This window comes from Rhinopithecus roxellana, chromosome 20, assembly GCF_007565055.1.
Source record: "Rhinopithecus roxellana isolate Shanxi Qingling chromosome 20, ASM756505v1, whole genome shotgun sequence".
In the NCBI taxonomy this organism is placed as follows: domain Eukaryota; kingdom Metazoa; phylum Chordata; class Mammalia; order Primates; family Cercopithecidae; genus Rhinopithecus; species Rhinopithecus roxellana.
In genome coordinates, this window is record NC_044568.1 from 24,806,500 (window position 1) to 24,824,270 (window position 17,771).

The 17,771-nt window shown below is 51.8% G+C and overlaps 1 long non-coding RNA gene across 1 annotated transcript; it reads right to left on the reverse strand.

The window, feature by feature from the left end:
- Positions 1–7,003: 7,003 nt before the first annotated feature.
- On the reverse strand, positions 7,004–17,228 carry LOC104655630. The gene is made up of 2 exons (XR_746999.2): positions 16,787–17,228; positions 7,004–7,680 (listed from the first exon to the last, which is right to left on the reverse strand). It is a non-coding gene; the product is annotated as an uncharacterized LOC104655630 (long non-coding RNA).
- Positions 17,229–17,771: the final 543 nt, after the last annotated feature.

A 17,771-nucleotide genomic window follows, 5' to 3' on the forward strand; every position in this document is an offset into this window, starting at 1 on the left:
GCTTACACCTGTAATCCCAGCACTTTGGGAGGCCGAAGTGGGTGGATCACGAGGTCAAGAGATCAAGACCATCCTGGCCAACACGGTGAAACCCTGTCTCTACTAAAAATACAAAAATTAGCTGGGCGTGATGGCACACGCCTTTAGTCCCAGCTACTTGGGAGGGTGAGGTGGGAGAATTGCTTAAACCTGGGGGGTGGAGGTTGCAGTGAGCCAAGATTGCCCCACCTGCTGAAGCAGGTGGAGCTCTTGAGCCTCAGAGTGGGAGACCAGCCTAGGCAACATAGTGAGACCACATCTTACAAAAAAATACAAAACTTAGCCAGGTGTGGTGGCACATGCCTGTGATCCCAGCTATTTTGGAGGCTAAGATGGGAGGATCGCTTGAGTACAAGAGGTTGAGGCTGCAGTGAGCCATGATCACGTCACTGCACTCCAGTCTGAGTGACAGAGCAAGACCCTGTCTCAAAAAAAAAAAAAAAAAAAGCCATTAAAATTAAAAAATAAAATTAGCCAGGTATGGTGGCACGAACCTGTGGTACTAGCTACTTAGAAGACTGAGGCCGGAGGATCACTTGAGCTCAGGAGTTGGAGGTTACAGTGAACTGTGATTGCACCATTGCACACTAGACCAAGAGGCTGACTCAAAAAAAAAAAAATTGTTTTTAATTGAAAGACAGTAAATGCACGCCCCCTTGTGGGTGCATGTTTATGCTTGCTCTCCTTTTGGGACTTCCCAGGAACTTCTCACTTGGTCTTCTCTGTTCACGGGGGTTATGGCTCTACAGCTCTGTTCTCGCTCCAATCTATTGATTAGACTCCCAGAAAGCCCCAGCCCTGTGCTGAATTCCCCAAGCTGATGCATAGCTCTGCATCCCAGAGTCTGACTTGATTGCAATAAAAGAGATTCCTCCACAGGCGGTCGACATCAGTCAGAAACATCCAGACACAGAACCCACAACATTAACCACACACACACACACACACACACACACACACACACACACGCACTGAGGGTAGTCAATCAATAGCAGTCACACTGTATGGGTAGAGCCCCTGGATAGTGCATAGCTGACTTCCAGGAGGGCAGATGGTACCCTGGGACAAGTGTGTGGAATCTTTCCACTCAAGGTCACATTAGCCACCTGGGTATAATTCAGTGGTGAAAGTAGCGCTGGCTTCATGGGCCTGAGATTTGTGTCGTCATTTGAGCAGGGCTCCATGCTCAAAAGGGTCCCATGACTGCTTTTATGCTCTGCTGTCATCATCTTGAAATTCATAAGAAGATTGAATAAGGCACCCTGCATTTTCATTTTGCACTAAGTCCCACAATGTATGTCCTGGGTAAAATGTTCCAAGGCCATGGCAGAGCAGAAGATCTTCAGGGGATGAGACAGCCTTGGCTTGCATGAGCCATGATACTCAAGTTTGTGTGGAGGAGGGGGTGACAGTTGTGTCTGACAGTTTTTTTTTTTTTTTTTGAGGTGGAGTCTCGCTCTGTCGCCCAGGCTGGAGTGCACCGGCACAATCTCCGCTCATTGCAAGCTCCGCCTCCCAGGTTCACCCCATTCTCCTGCCTCAGCCTCCCGAGTAACTGGGACTACAGGCCCCCGCCACCTCTCCCAGCTAATTTTTTTTTTTTTGCATTCTTAGTAGAGACGAGGTTTCACCGTGTTAGCCAGGATGGTCACGTATTAAGCCCTCAAAAATGATGGCTATTACTACTGTGTGTCATTGATGATGATGATAAGAGTTGGCGAACTGCTCCAAAGCTGTTTTTCTTTTTCTTTTTTTTTTTTTTTTGAGACGGAGTCTCGCTCTGTTGCCCAGGCTGGAGTGCAGTGGCCGGATCTCAGCTCACTGCAAGCTCCGCCTCCCGGGTTCACGCCATTCTCCTGCCTCAGCCTCCCCAGTAGCTGGGACTACAGGCGCCCGCCAGGTCGCCCGGCTAGTTTTTTGTATTTTTAGTAGAGACGGGGTTTCACCATGTTAGCCAGGATGGTCTTGATCTCCTGACCTCGTGATCCGCCCGTCTCGGCCTCCCAAAGTGCTGGGATTACAGGCTTGAGCCACCGCGCCCGGCCTAAAGCTGTTTTTCAAACTTCATCACAGCCTGGTTAATTCAGGATCCACATGCCATCATTTTGCTTTGTTTCACTGGTGCATTTGCAAAGCATTTTTTATTCAAGCAGTCCCTCTGGCAACCCTCAGGAAACTCAACACATACACCCAGCCTTTCTTTTTTCTTTTCTTTCTTTCTTTTTTTTTTTTTTTTTTTTTTTTTTGAGACAGAGTTTCGCTATTGTTGCCCTGGCTAGAGTGCAGCGGCATGATCTCAGCTCACTGAAGCCTCTGCCTCCTGGGTTCAAGTGATTCTCCAGCCTCAGCCTCCTGAGTAGCTGGGATTACAGGCGCCCGCCACGCCACCCAGCTAATTTTTGGCGTTCTTTTTTTGTTGTTATTGTTGTTGTTGTTTTGTTTTTTTGAGACAAGTTTTACTCTTATTGCCCAGGCTGGAGTGCAATGGCGCGACCTTGGTTCATTGCAACTGCAACCTCTGCCTCCCAGGTTCAAGTGATTCTCCTGCCTCAGCCTCCCAAGTAGCTGGGATCTCAGGCGCCCGCCACCACACCAAACTAATTTTTATATTTTTAGTAGAGACAGGGTTTCGCCATGTTGGCCAGGCTGGTCTCAAACTCCTGACCTCTGGTAATCTGCCCGCCTCAGCCTCCCAAAGTGCTGGGATTACAGGCGTGAGCCACCAGGCCTGGCCCACGCACCCAGTCTTTCAAACACCCACAGAGACCGGGTGCAGTGGCTTGTGCCTGTAGTCCTAGCTACTCAGGAGGCTGAGGAGGGAGAATCTCTTGAGCCCAGAATTTTAGGGTTGCAGTGAGCTATGATGTTGTCACTGTACTCCAGCCTGGGTAACAGCAAGACTCTGTCTCAAAACAACACAAAACAAAACAAAACAAAACATGCTGAGATGTTATATACTGATATGGTTTAGCTCTGTGTCCCCACCCAAATCTCATCTTGAATTGTACTCCCACAATTTCCACGTGAGGGGACCCAGTGGGAGATAATTTGAATCATGGGGTTGGCTTTCCCCATACTGTTCTCATGGTAGTGAATAAGCCTCATGAGATCTGATGGTTTTATGAGGGGTTTCCGCTTTTGTGGAAACTTCTTCATTTTATCTTGCTGCCACCAGGTAAGAAGTGCCCTTTGCCTCCCGCCATAATTCTGAGGCCTCCCCAGCCATGTAGAACTGTAAATCCAATTAAACCTCTTTTTCTTCCCAGTCTTGGGTATGTCTTTATCAGCAGCATGAAAACAGACTAATACATATATCCTCATCCAGATATTACCGCCATTCCCCAGTTGCATCAACAGTTCATAAAGTCCTACTCCATCCCCCACCCAGCTGCCACAGATTCTCTCAAAGTTCACACAGACACACACCCTCAGGTCATCTGGCTGGGTGTGGGCAACATCTGCATGATCCCATCTGCCATATTGAAACCGGCCCAACTGTCCCCTAGAATTGACATTTATGGCTTATTTGAATAAACATAGGAATTGATCCTCCCATTCTTAAAACTTGAGAAAGTTATATTTGTCTTATCTGAGTTTTCCTGTCTTATCTCAGGAAACCAACCATCAGGCCTCCCAGGTAGTATCAAGGAGCTGAAACTTACCAGATCACTGCATCTGGACAATATGTTATAAGACACCATACCCATCATAACTGCCTAATCAGGCTGGGCGCAGTGGCTCACACCTGTAATCCCAGTGCTTTGGGAGACTGAGGCAGGCGGATCACTTGAGGTCAGGAGTTTGAGATCAGCCTGGCCAACATGGTAAAACCCCATCTCTCCTAAAAATACAAAAATTAGCCAGGCGTGGTGGCATGCCTGTAATCCCAGCTACTTGAGAGGCTGAGGCACAAGAATCACTTGAACCCAGGAGACAGAGGTTTCAGTAAGCCGAGATCGTGCCACTGCACTCCAGCCTGGGTGACAAAGTAAGACTGTGTCTCTAAATAAATAAATAAATAACTGCCTAACCAGCCACCTGCTTCCTATCAACCAACTCCTCTTCCTTGCCCTTCCTTAATTCCTGTTTTCCTATACAAGGTCACACTTCTTCCCTGCTATATAACCCCCTAATTTTTTTTTTTTTTTTTTGAGACAGAGTTTTGCTCTTGTTGCCCAGGCTGGAGTGCAGTGGCACAATCTCGGCTCACTGCAACCTCTGCTTCCCAGGTTCAAGCAATTCTCCCACCTCAGCCTCCTGAGTAGCTGGGATTACAGGCACCTGCCACCACGCCTGGCTAATTTTTTGTATTTTTAGTAGAGATGGGGTTTCATCATGTTGGCCAGGCTGGTCTCGAACTCCTGATCTCAGATGATCTGCCTGCCTTGGCCTCCCAAAGTGCTGGGATTACAGGCGTGAGCCACCGCGCCCGGTCTTTTTTTAAATTTTTTTGGATACAAAGTCTGGCTCTGTAGCTTGGAGTGCAGTGGCACCATCTTGGCTCACTGCAACCTCTGCCTCCTGGGTTCAGTAGATTCTCCTGCATCAGCCTCCTGAGTAGCTGGGATTATCGGCGCACACCATCACGCCTGGCTGATTTTTGTATTTTTAGTAGAGACGGGGTTTTGCCATGTTGGCCAGGCTGGTCTCAAACTGCTGACCTCGTGATCTGCCCCCCCTCGGTCTCCCAAAGTGCTGGGATTACAGGCATGAGCCACCACACCTGGCCTAAACTGCTAATTTCGTTCAAAGAGACGGATTTGAGACTGATCTCTCATCTCAGCTGCAATACATGAATAAAGCCTTCTTTCCTGGCAATGCTCGTTTCAGTGATTGGCTTTCTGTGTGGTGAGCAGCAGGACCTAGACCAAACCCCTAGGTCATTTCAGTCACAATATAAACAGACTATGTTCAGGTTGTGGACTCTATATTTTTCATTTGAGCTTTTAGATTATTACAAATTAGGAATTGTACTTGTGTGTATGTGTGATTTCTGGGTAACTAGAAAGGTGAGAAGGGTTGGCATTTTGAAAGTACATTAGAAATAATCCTGTGGCTTTCTAGATTTCCAATGAGAGCCAGTTGTTGTCATTATGTGGAAACTTAGCGAGGAAATATAGGTGATTTTGTGTCTTTGTAAGATTTGGAGGTTAGGGGCCTTGGAAGCTCTACGAAGGCCCTGGGGTGAGCCCCTAGGGGTATAGGGCCATGGTGTAATGAGGGCTGCTTAAATCAAAGGAAAAACTAACAATTCCATTGCCTCTTATGATTCAACAAATCTAGAGTTTTAGATAAGAAAATTCAGAGACAAGAGGGGGCAGGCGGAATGAAAAATGATGTCACCGGCCACTCTCGGTTTTCCTACAAGAAATCCCAGTGGAGAAGTGAATCCTGGCTCAGTAAATGAGTCACTGGCTTTATAAGCCAAGAAAGATGAAAAGCAGATTCCAGGAACTAAGCAAGGAGGAATCTTGGGGAAAGTGATTCGTTTTAGTGTGAAACTGTCAAGTCGCTTGCTCCAGTGGAAACTCAGGGAGAAAAACAACAGTGAGAAAGACTAGCGAAATAGCAAGGAACCAGGCAGCTTGCCTGAGAGAGTCTGTGCCTCCGGGCAATTTATTTATTTATTTATTTATTTATTTATTTATTTATTTATTTATTTATTTATTTATTTTTTTTGAGACAGAGTCTCACTCTGTCGCCCAGGCTGGAGTGCAGTGGCCGGATCTCAGCTCACTGCAAGCTCCGCCTCCCGGGTTCACGCCATTCTCCTGCCTCAGCCTCCCGAGTAGCTGGGACCACAGGCGCCGCCACCTCGCCCGGCTAGTTTTTTGTATTTTTAGTAGAGAAGGGGTTTCACCGTGTTAGCCAGGATGGTTTCGATCTCCTGACCTCGTGATCCGCCCGTCTTGGCCTCCCAAAGTGCTGGGATTACAGGCTTGAGCCACCGCGCCCGGCCCGGGCAATTTATTAATAGAAGACTGAGATGCACCTACTAAGCAAAAAACAAAAACAAAAACAAAAACAAAATAACTGGGCAGCTCCAGAGAGGAAGACAATATCCCAGTGCCCAAGGTCCCCTGCCATTCATAATCCAACAGACAGTCATGGAGCATCCATCCAGTTCCTATGGAAGGAGTGCACATGGATTGATGAATGAGGCACCACCATCCCCGGCCCCACAGAGCTCACAGCCATTGATCAAGTCATCGCACTTGTGTTAAGTGAGAAGGAGGAAGGTTTGGGATGGGGGTCCTGGAAGGCTTCTCCAACACCTAGGGGAGGATCATTCAGATATAAAGGTCAAGCTGAGGCTGGGCATGGTGGCTTACATCTGTAATCCCAACACTTTGAGAGGCTGAGGTGGGAGCATTGCTTGAGTGCAGTAGTTCAAGACTAGCCTGGGCAAAATAGTGAGACCTTGTCTTTACAAAAAAAAATTTTTTAAAGAAATTAGCTGGGCATGCTGGCACACACCTATAGTCCCAGCTACTCAGGAAGCTGAGGCAGGAAGATCACTTAAACCCAGGACTTCAAAGTTGCAGTGAGCCATGATCATGACACTGCACTCCAGCCTGGGTGAAAGAGTGAGACCCTTACTCAATAAGGCCGAGCACAGTGGCTCATGGCTGTAATCCCAACACTTTTGGAGGCCAAGGCGGGTGGATTGCTTGAGCTCAGGAGTTCGAGATCAGCCTAGGCAACATGGTGAAACCTCATTTACGTATATATATTGCTTGGGTTCCTGGGTTCAAGTGACTCTTCTGCCTCAGCCTCCCTAGTAGCTGGGATTATAGGCATGCACCACCATGCCCAACTAATTTTTGTATTTTTAGTAGAGATGATGGGGTTTTACCACGTTGGCCAGGCTGGTCTCAAACTCCTGATCTCAAGTGATCCGCCAGCCTCGGCCTTCCAAAGTGCTGGGATTACAGGCATGAGCCACCACACCCACCCATCTGTATATATTTAATTTTTTAAATGAAAAATAATAATAATTAATTAATTAAGGTCAGGCTGAATTTCCGGCAGAGGCCTGGGCCAGAGAGAAGAAGGCTGCTCCGGAGACCTAAAAGGAGAAGCTGTTTGGGGAGCAGAGGTACAAGAAAAGTCTAGATGAGTTCTTTCTATTCTATTTTAGGTTATTTGTTTGATTAGCAAATTTGGTGGGGCGGAGAGGGGCCATCTCCCAAGTGACAGGCAGGCTTGTTTGGCATTTTTTGTTTATTTACAAAGCAATTCAATTCCTCGGTGTTCAGGAGCTCCCTGAGAAATGGGCCAGGCTCACCACTGAGACAGGCAGAGGGCACAGCATTAGCAAAGGCCCAGGGGAGGGACCCCACAGAGCAGCCTCTGTGAAGATCCAGGAGTCCCTAGGGCTGGGGAAGCGAGAGGGCATTGAGGCCTGAAGGAAGACTGGGCTGATCTTCAGACTTCAGTCTAGTGGGGGGCAGGGTGAGTCCTGGAGAGACAGTGCCCCATGCAGCCAAGGCAGGGTGAGGGAGGTCACACCTCAGCACATTCCCTTCTGTGTGACGTTGGAGATCATTAACCTGCGGACCCTAACAGCTGCCACCACCACCTTCAGGAATTCAGGCCCTCCCTGCCTGGCATATTGGCCAGCACTCCCACGGCCCAGCCCTGTTGGAGAAGGAGGCAACTCATTAGATGTGCTGACACTGGCCCTCTTGGCTTTCTGGGATAGCCCTCGCCAGCATCCTGGGCTCTCAAGAGCCTGGGCTGGTGGTTGCCATCCACCCAGGACAGGAGCCCATCAAGTCCCTTCTGGTTGAGGCCCCTTGGGCCCTCAAGGATCCCAACTCTGCTCACGATGGCATCTGAGGGAGCACGGGAGCCCTGGAGGGGAAGGTAAGAGTCTTGAGTCCCAGACCAGCCTGGCCACTAGCTCACTGTGGCGACCCTCAAGCATGGCCTTGCTCCCTCTGGAACTCAGTGACCTTTGAGATCTGGGACCTCTGAGTCTGGGAATTGGGCACAGAGTCAGGTGACTGCACCTGGTCTTGGGGTGTGGAACCCTGAGCAGAGCAGGTGGCCCCCTTCGAAGGGGAGGCAGACAAGGGCAGAGAAGGGGGTTGCACAGGGCTTTATAAGAGTGAAGGAGAGGTTCCAGACTCAGCCTGTGGTTCAGGAAGCTGTCTCAAAGGAAGTGGTGTCTTGGCTGAGACATCAAGGGTGAGCAGGAGTTAGGCAGGTGAAGGAAAGAGGAAAAGGCGTTCAACTGCATGGCCCAGGCCAGGCGCAGTGGCTCATGCCTGTAATCTCAGTACTTTGGGAGGCCGAGGTGGGTGGATCACCTGAGGTCAGGAGTTTGAGACCAGCCTGGCCAACATGGTGAAACCCAGCCTCTACTAAAAATGCAAAAAGAATTAGCCGCGTAGTGATGCACACTTGTAGTCCCAGCTTCTCAGGAGGCTGAAGCACGAGAATTGCTTGAACCTGGGAGGTGGAGGTTGCAGTGAGTGGAGATTGTGCCACTGCACTCTACCTGGGCAACAGAGCAAGACTCTGTCTCAAAAAAAAAAAAAAAAAAAAAAAAGAGGCCGGGCACGGTGGCTCATGCCTGTAATCCCAGCACTTTGGGAGGCCAAGGCAGGCGGATCATGAGGTCAGGAGATCAAGACCATCCTGGCTAACATGGTGAAACCCCGTCTCTACTAAAGATACAAAAAATTAGCCAGGCATGGTGGTGCGCGCTTGTAATCTCAGCTACTCAGGAGGCTGAGGCACGAGAATTGCTTGAACCTGGGAGGTGGAGGTTACAGTGAGCTGAGATCGTGCCACTGCACTCCAGCCTAGGTCACAGAGTGAGACTCCGTATCAAAAAAAAAAAAAAAAAAAAAAAATGAGGGAAGGGGGCTGAGCTCCTGGAGGAGCCCACTGAGGCGCATGAAGGGAGATAGCCAGAGAAGCAGCTAGAAATCCTTCTCTTGGATCACAGAAGCTAAAGGACGCTTCAGAAGATGGGGAGGACCAGCTGTGCCCAACACACTTGGAAAGGTTAAAGAAGGAGAGGACGGAGAAGTGGAGGGACAGGGAGCATTTCTCCCTCTTGAAGAGGCTTTGGCGTATGAAGGGTTTTAATGGTAGCGGTGGGGTTCCCAGGATCGGTGATCAGGTCTGAGTGTCAGCAGAGCTGTCACACAGAACCGAACAGGTTGTGCACTGCACTCTACAGTGATTGTTGGTTCTTGAACCCAGGACTGGCCGCCAGGGGCACCCCCTCGAGCTGGTGGTATTTTGCCAAGTCCGTAACTGCAGTGTAGACACTTCTCATACGGTGACGCCAAAGAAAAACTCTACTTATTGGGAGCAGAGCCGGGCTCCGCTTGGGGATTCTCAGCCCCAGGTCGTCATCCGATGGGATCGGGGGATTTCCAGATGCCCAGTGGCCGGGTCTCTCCTACCGCAACACCCTGCAAGTCTCTGTCAGAGCAGTTCACCTAGCGTTAGCAACTCACAGAAATGAACTATGCACCACACACTGCAGCCTTTGTCAGGGGGCCTGGGCTGACAGGGTCCAGGGGAGCAGTTCATCCCTTGAGCTGGGAGAGACGAAGACGTCCCTCCCACTTGTCCCTTAGGAGAAAGGAGTCAGGAAGGAAGGAAGGACGCCCAGCCCAGACCGCGGGACACACAGTCAGTCGCCCCACCCCTTGCTCAAACCAGCAGAGCACCGCCCAGCTCACAGCTCCCCCTGGAGGCCGAGGCTGGACTAGTGGGGACAATGACAGCAACACCAGCTAGCCTCAGACGGTGTCCCCAGGGAAGCGATTGCCAAGCCTAGAAATTTACACCTCCTCAGTGCAGAGGCCAGCCTTGAGATGCTCCAATAAGTAATGGCCATGTTACTTTTGAAAACAATGCCATGTTCATTGCAAACCATTATTTGTATGAATAAATACAAAGAATCAAATAAACCAAGTGAAAGTACAACGCCTAGAGATGATGGGCATTGTGGCCCTCAGGACCCATGGATGTAGTTCTCACCTGAGGAGATTCCTGCTATGCAGGCTCTTCTGGAACTTTCTCCACTCCACGTTTGTTGTTGTTGTTGTTGTTTGAGACAGAGTCTCACTCTGTCGCCAGGCTGGAGTGCAGTGGTACGATCTCAGCTCACTGCAACCTCTGCCTCCCGGATTCAAGCTATTTTCCTGCCTCAGTCTCCCAAGTAGCTGAGACTACAGGCGCGTGACATCACACCCAGATAATTTTTTTTTTTTTTTTTTTTTTTTTTTTTTTTTTTTTTTTTTTTTGAGACAGAGTCTTGCTCTCTCCCCCAGGCTGGAGTGCAGTGGCGCGATCTTGGCTCACTGCAACCTCTGCCTCCCAGGTTTGAGCAATTCTCCTGCCTCAGCCTCCTGGGTAGCTGGGATTACAGGCACGCATCACTATGCCTGGCTTATTTTGTATTTTTAGTAGAGACAGGGTTTCCCCATGTTGGCCAGGCTGGTCTCGAACTCCTGAGCTCAGGTGATCTGCCTGCCTCAGCCTCCCAAAGTGCTGGGATCACAGGAGTGAGCCACTGCGCCTGGCCAGTTTTTGTATTTTTAGTAGAGACAGGGTTTCACCATGTTGGCCAGGATGGTCTCAATCTCTTGACCTCGTGATTTACCCTCCTCAGCCTCCCAAAGTGCTGGGATTACAGGCATGAGCCACCGCACCCAGCGTCCACCATGCTTATGATATTGAACACCTTTCCATGTTCAGATATAAAACCCTCACTCCCTACCCTGCCCTCACCCCACTCTCCTCTCAGACATCACCTCCTGACCTCTCCTCTAGCCCACATGACTCAACCACCGTTGGCTCATTCTCACCTCCTACCCTCCCCCCACATCCCACCTTTGCTGTTCCCTCTGCCCGGGACACTCTTCCTCTGTGTTGTTCAGTGGCTGTTTCTTTCCTGTCATTCAGGTCTCAGCTCCAATGTCACTGCCTCAAAGAAGCCTTCCCTGACCAACCTGACTAAAGCAGCCCCTCAGACCCACCACGCCAAACCACATCACCTGGTTTGGCTTCTTCACAGCTCTCCTCTCTCCCTCTGTCTGAAATCGTCTTGTTTATATGTTAACTCATTTATTGTCAGTCTCCTTTGGCAGAGTGCAAACTCCTTGAAAGCAGGGACCTTGCCGAACTGGTCTGTCACTGTGTCCCCAGCATCCAGAATGATGCCAGGCACACAGCACATGCTCAATCCATGCCTGACATCCATTTGTAGTGGCTATGGAGCATCTCAGGCCACTGTGCACCTCCTTTAGCCCTCCATCTCACACTGAGGGACTATGTCATCCCTCTATCCCCGATTAAACAAGCCAGTACTTTGGGAGGCCGAGGCAGGCAGATCACCTGAGGTCAGGAGTTCAAGATCAGCCTGGCCAACATGGTGAAACCCCATCTCTATTAAAAATACAAAAATTAGCTGGGCATGGTGGCATGCACCTGTAATCCCAGCTACTCGGGAGGCTGAGGCACGAGAATCGCTTGAACCCGGGAGGCAGAGGTTGCAGTGAGCTGAGACTGCACCACTGCACTCCAGCCTGGTGACAGAGAGACAGAGCTAGACTCCGTCAAAAAAAAAAAAAAAAAAAAAAAAAAAACCCAGTAGTCAACATCTTTTGGCACAGATATTTTCCTGCGTGAACAGCTATTTATTTGGGGTAAATTTGCTGAAATTTGGTGAAAGGGAGGTTTGCACTTGCAATCCTGATACATTCTGAAAAAACTACCCTTAAACTTTTTTTTTTTGGTGAGACAGGGTCTGGCTCTGTTGCCCAGGCTGGAGTGCAGTGGCGCAATCACGGCTCACTGCAGCCTCAACCTCCCGGACTCAAGCAATTCTCCCACCTCAGTCTCTTGAGCTGGGATTACAGGCATGTGCCACCATGATATGCTCATTTTTGTGTTTTTAGTAGAGACTGGGTTTTACTATGTTGCCCAGGCTGGTCTCTAACTCCTGGCTGAAGCCATCCTCCCACCTGACCTCCCGAAGTGCTGAGATTATGGGTGTGAGCCACTACCACACCCAGCCTACCCTTAAACATTTAAACCAATTCCTACTCTCTTGAGTGTCCACTCACACATCATGTTCATCACTGCCCATCTCAGAGGCAAAAAAAAAAAAAAAAAAAATAGTGTCTCCTGTTGTTTGTGTTTGCATTGTGTTGATTATTAACGAGATGCAGCACTTCTTCAAATTCTTCAAATTGCAATGTTAACGATTAAATGGATGGGTGCACTTAAAGCATCAGAAAGAAGTGGCTCTAGCAGGAGCCTGATAAGAGCGGTAAAGCCAGGACTTGAATATGGGGCAGCATCTCTGGCTCTTGTCTTTTGACACACACAAAGGAAAGTAGAGTCCAGGCTGGAGCTGGAGGGGTGTGGAGGCTGGTGGTGGGTCAAGTATACCCACAAGCCTCATACCTACCTCCTCCAAGCCTGCCTTTGCCCCACCATGCACTGAAGTGCTCCAGCAGGCCATGGTGCTTTGGGCCTTCCCTCACTCGATCTCTTGGTGACCCAGTCGACCACTGTTCCCCTCAGAAGATGTCTCCAGCTCAGACCCTTCTCTCCTCTCCCTGCCTGTCCAGCTGCCTTCTGGACACTTCCTCCTCGGTGGTCCCTAGATCCCTCAGATGCCACCTGCCCAAACTGACCATATCACCTTCCCCTTAACCAGATCCTCCAGGCCTCAGGCCGGGCGCGGTGGCTCAAGCCTGTAATCCCAGCACTTTGGGAGGCCGAGACGGGCGGATCACGAGGTCAGGAGATCGAGACCATCCTGGCTAACACAGTGAAACCCTGTCTCTACTTAAAAAAATACAAAAAACTAGCCGGGCGTGGTGGCCGGCGCCTGTAGTCCCAGCTACTCGGGAGGCTGAGGCAGGAGAATGGCGTAAACCCGGAAGGCGGCGCTTGCAGTGAGCTGAGATCCGGCCACTGCTCTCCAGCCTGGGCGACAGAGCGAGACTCCGTCTCAAAAAAAAAAAAAAAAAAAAAACAAAAAACAGATCCTCCAGGCCTCCCTACCTCATTAAAAAACACCACTATCCCACTATCCACCCATCACCCAGGCCCAAAGTCACTGCCTCATCTGGGATGTCTCCCTCTCTCCAGACTCCACATCCCTTCAGTCGCCAAGCTCTGCATTCTGCCTCCTGAACATCTCTTAAATGTCTCCTTCTCTCCATCCCCACTGCCCTCACTCTGGCCCAGGCTACCATCCACTGGGCTGGAAATGGCACCAGCCTCCTTGAGGCCTCCTGCCTCCCCTCATACACATACACAGTGCCTGAGTGACTTTTGCAAAGCGCAGATATGACCACAAAATCCCCCAGCCTAAAGCCCAGGCTCCCTATCACACCAAGGGTAAAATCCTTGTTCCCCAGCCTGCCCCAAGGCCCCGCACGCAATTCTCCAGCTTTTGCTCTGGTCCAGCAAAAGAGGCTGCTCCTTCCTCCTGTGGCTTAAACTCTGTTACTCCCCCAGCCTCAGCTGCTCCTCCCAGGACCTACCCATTGTCTGCCTAGGGACCCCCAACAACTAGTCACACTAAGGGCTCCTTCTCTGCAAAGCCCTTCCTAACCAGCACACATGTGCACGCAGACATAGTCCCACACACTCACATACACACACTCTGTCAGCATCTGGGGACTTGGGAGGTGCAGAGACTTGGACATACCTGTTCTTTTTGACTGTGAGCCCTGTGGGAAGGGACTAGGGAGATCTCACCTCTGGTCCCCTCAGGGTGGCCCAGGCACAACCGACATTCCACAAATGCTTGCTGTATATCTGGCAAATGAATGAATGGTGTGGCCCCAGGCACAGTCCAGGGCAAGCTTCTATTCTATCTGTTCACAGAAAGCTGGGATGGGGGGGCGTTGCATAGCAGAGAGTTGTCATCCATGGGGGCTGGAGGGTGGGGGAAGCCATGGTTTTTCTGGGGTTTTGGACTTGAACTGCATTCCTTCCAAAAATGGAACTAGCAGCGCCATGTGTGAGGACTGGGGGTTCACTGCGGCTCTCACCACCCTCTGCTGTCTGTCCCAGGGATTTTTCTCAGGCCTGAGTCCACCCCTCTGAGAATGTGATCTCCCAGTGGTTAGAAGTGCTGATAATTCCTTTCTACACACACCACAGCTCCCAGCTGAGTCCCAGGCAGAGGATGGGGCTCAGGAAATGATGCCTGATTCAAACAGGGCCGAACTGATCGCAACCCAGGGAGCCAAGTTGAAGCTCAGAGTCTGCCCTTTCCAACGATGTGACAGTTTCTGTGGGAAGTTCTTGCCTTCCCTGAGCTTCAGGTGTCTCCTCTGTGAAGTGGGTTTCAAGTTGTGTCCTCCCCTGTGCTTAGCTCACCAAATTTTTAGGGAGAGGCCTTGAAGGCCACCAGTACCCTGTGACCCTTGGAGGGATGCTGCCCTTCCCTCAAGGCCCCTTGGATGTGGGGGAAGAGCCAGGTGAATTCCCAGGTGTTCCATTTAATCACTGCAGCCCCATCTGTGCCTGGCCTGGTGGTCACAGGCCGAGCCATGGACAAGGACAATAGGCAATGATGGGTGCTCAAAGGACATAGGTTCCCTGGAGGAGGGGACATCTGAGTTGTTTTCCAAGTGGATGAGGGGGAGAAGCATCCCAGGCAGAAGGCAAGCTGGGAAAAAAGGCAGAGGGCAGAGGGTAGAGGCTGCATCCAGGGAGCTGCAGGCTGGGAGTGTAGTGGAAGCCAGATCACAGGGGCTCCAGAATAAGTGCAAGATAAGGAGTTGAAGTCATCTGAGGCCAGATCTCCTGGGCCTCAGAGGCCCCACCACAGAGTATGGACTATCCACTGGAGTGGGTGGGCATGGTATTGAGAGAGAATTAATTCAAAAGATGTTAAGGAGAAAGAAGCAAGAGGGCTGGGCCACTGAAGGAAGGTGAGGGCAGGAGAGGGGGATGCCAAGGGCTCACGCATTTACATGTTCAGTTATTTGCTCATTCGATAAATATTTCTTGAACTCCCACCATGAGCCAGGGACCGTAACGATAAGGACTTCTGTGGTTCCTACCCCTACACTACTTAGAGACAACACAGTCAGGCAGGCTTAGGCCCATGAGCACACATGGCGTGCACACTGCTGCCTGGCCATGGTGAGCAGTATGAAGGGAGTCAATAGGAGGCTGGAACAGAGGGTGTCTGCAGAGAAGGTACTCAGAGGATGCCTGGCTGAGAGGTGACTTTAGGAGTGGGCAGGGGCCAATTGGTGCCAGCTTTGAGAATTCCAAAGAACCCCAGTCTCTGGCTCAGATGGATGCCTGTGTAGACTGGCACTTTGCAGGTATGGGCACAATCATGAGGACTGGTGAGTCAACCAGAGAGCAGCCAGGGGTTCTGGAACAGGAGAGGGCTCTGGGCACAGAGGGAAGCTTGGGACGGTCAGCAATGAATGGATGGGAGCCTGAGACTGGATGATATTTTAGGATAGAGGGAATAAAGAGAAGAACTCAGCCCCTGGAAGTCATGCCCAGGTTTAAGGACTTCAGAGAAAGGGCACTGACCGGCACAGTGGTTCATGCCTGTAATCCCAGCACTTTGAGAGGCTGAGGCAGATGGATCACTTGAGGCCAGGAGTTGATCAGCCTGGCCAACATGGTAAAACCCCATCTGTACCAAAAATATAAAAATTAGCCGGGCCATCTCTACCAAAAATATAAAAATTAGAAGGCGGAGGTTGCAGTGAGTCGACTAAGATCGCGTCACTGCACTCCAGCCTGGACAACAGAGGGAGACTCTGTCCCCACTCCCCCCCCCCAAAAAAAACAAAAAAAGAAAGAAAGAAAAGGGCACTACAAAGGAAGCCCAAGAGGAGGGGCTGGAGAATGAACTGCGAGGCAGAGGTGGCTCAAGCCTGTAATCCCAGCACTTTGGGAGGCTGAGGTGGGAGGATCGCTTGAGCCCAGTTAGAGACCAGTCTGAGCAACATGAAGAAACTCCATCTCTAAAAAACTGACCAAACAGGCCGGGTGCGGTGGCTCATGCCTGTAATCCCAGCACTTTGGAAGGCCGAGGCGGGTGGATCACTAGGTCAGGAGATCGAGACCATCCTGGCTAACATGGTGAAACCCCGTCTCTACTAAAAATACAAAAAAAATTAGCTGGACGTGGTGCGGGTGCCTGTAGTCCCAGCTACTCAGGAGGTTGAGGCAGGAGAACGGCATGAACCTGGGAGGTGGAGCTTGCAGTGAGCCACTGCACTCCAGCCTGGGCGACAGCAAGACTCCATCTCAGAAAAAAAAAAAAAACCACCAAACAAAACCAACCAAACAAACAAAACACACAAAGAAACAGCCCTCAGGGCACTGGTGGTGGTGGGGTACAGATATTTAGGAACCTCTTACTGTCCCTGAAACCATTCCTGGGTAGGTCTGACATACATGAGGGGCTGTGGGAGTACAAGGCCTGGAGAAGCCTCAGGGGTGTCCAGGTTGGAAGGGGCCAAGGGTGTCTGATTGATGGGAGGGGTGGAGGAGTGGAACTGGCCCTTTGACCCCAACATGGGGTCGACTCTCATGGGGTCCCTTTACCCACTGTGTGGAGGGCCAGCATTCCAGCCCCAGCTTTGGAAAGGACTGGGTAGGCCAACACATGGCCCTGTACCTGGACCCTACCAGCGTCCCCACCCCAAGACTGCCCGGAAACCAGTACCCAATAAGTGAGGAATGCATGACCCGGCTATGAGCCTGGACTTACCAGCCAGACAGTGGCAGAAAGGGCGGCCTGCCTCTACAGCGGAGAAGCTGAGGCTGGCTGAAATGGCAGGGCTGAAGGGCAGCATCTGGACCCAGAAGGTGTCAGGAGGCTTCTGGACTCCCCAAGGCCTTCACCGAAACAGTCCTGGATCTTTTCCACCAACCAAGCTAAGCCAGCAGTAGCAGCTCCAGGACCTGTTTCAGGTGGCCACAGACAGGGGGCCCGCAAGGTCTCCAGAGCCCGAGGGATCTAGGGAGGGGACAAGCAGGCAGGGCTCCCTGGCGCTCCCCGTTTTAGGGTCTGCGTGAGGTTCCCAGAAAGCCGCCGTCACGTCCCCAGGGTCTGCCTTCCCTGCAAGCCGGTGGGCTGCATGGGCCACCGGCCTGCCCCGTTACCCGAGAGGGCGGAGCGAGCCCTGGGCGTCTCCAGGGGTGCGGGAGCCGCGGGAGTGCAGGGGGGTGGGGCCCGGCGGGCCAGGGGAGGGGCGGCGGGACGGCGGGACGGCGGGGCGGCGGGCGGGGCGGCGGGCGGAGGGAGGGGCCGGCGCCGGCGGCGGCGACAGCGGCAGCTGCGGCGCGACCAGGCCAGGCACCTCCGAGCGCAAGGACGGCGCGAGGTCCGCGCAGCCCAGCGCAGCCATGTGAGTGTCCGCGCCGTTTCCGGGGCTGCAAGCCGGGCGGGGGGCAGGCGCGGAGGTTCTGATGCCTCCTCTGCTGGCGCCGCCCGGTGGGTCCGGGATCTGCGGCTCTGTCCTGCCTCACCCCATCCATCCGACCCCGACCGTGCCGTGTCTTTCCTGCCTGCTCCGGGCGCGGAGAACTTCTCCCACAAAAGCCGCCGCCTCTGGGCCTGCAGCGCCTGGCGCTGCCGCCTTCCTCCCACGGCAAGGCCCTGGCAGCCGGTGCCCCAGGGCGCTGGGGTGGGCCAGGCCGGAGGGCTGGCTAAAGGCGCCAGCCTGGGCTCTGGCACGCGCGCTCCCCGGGAG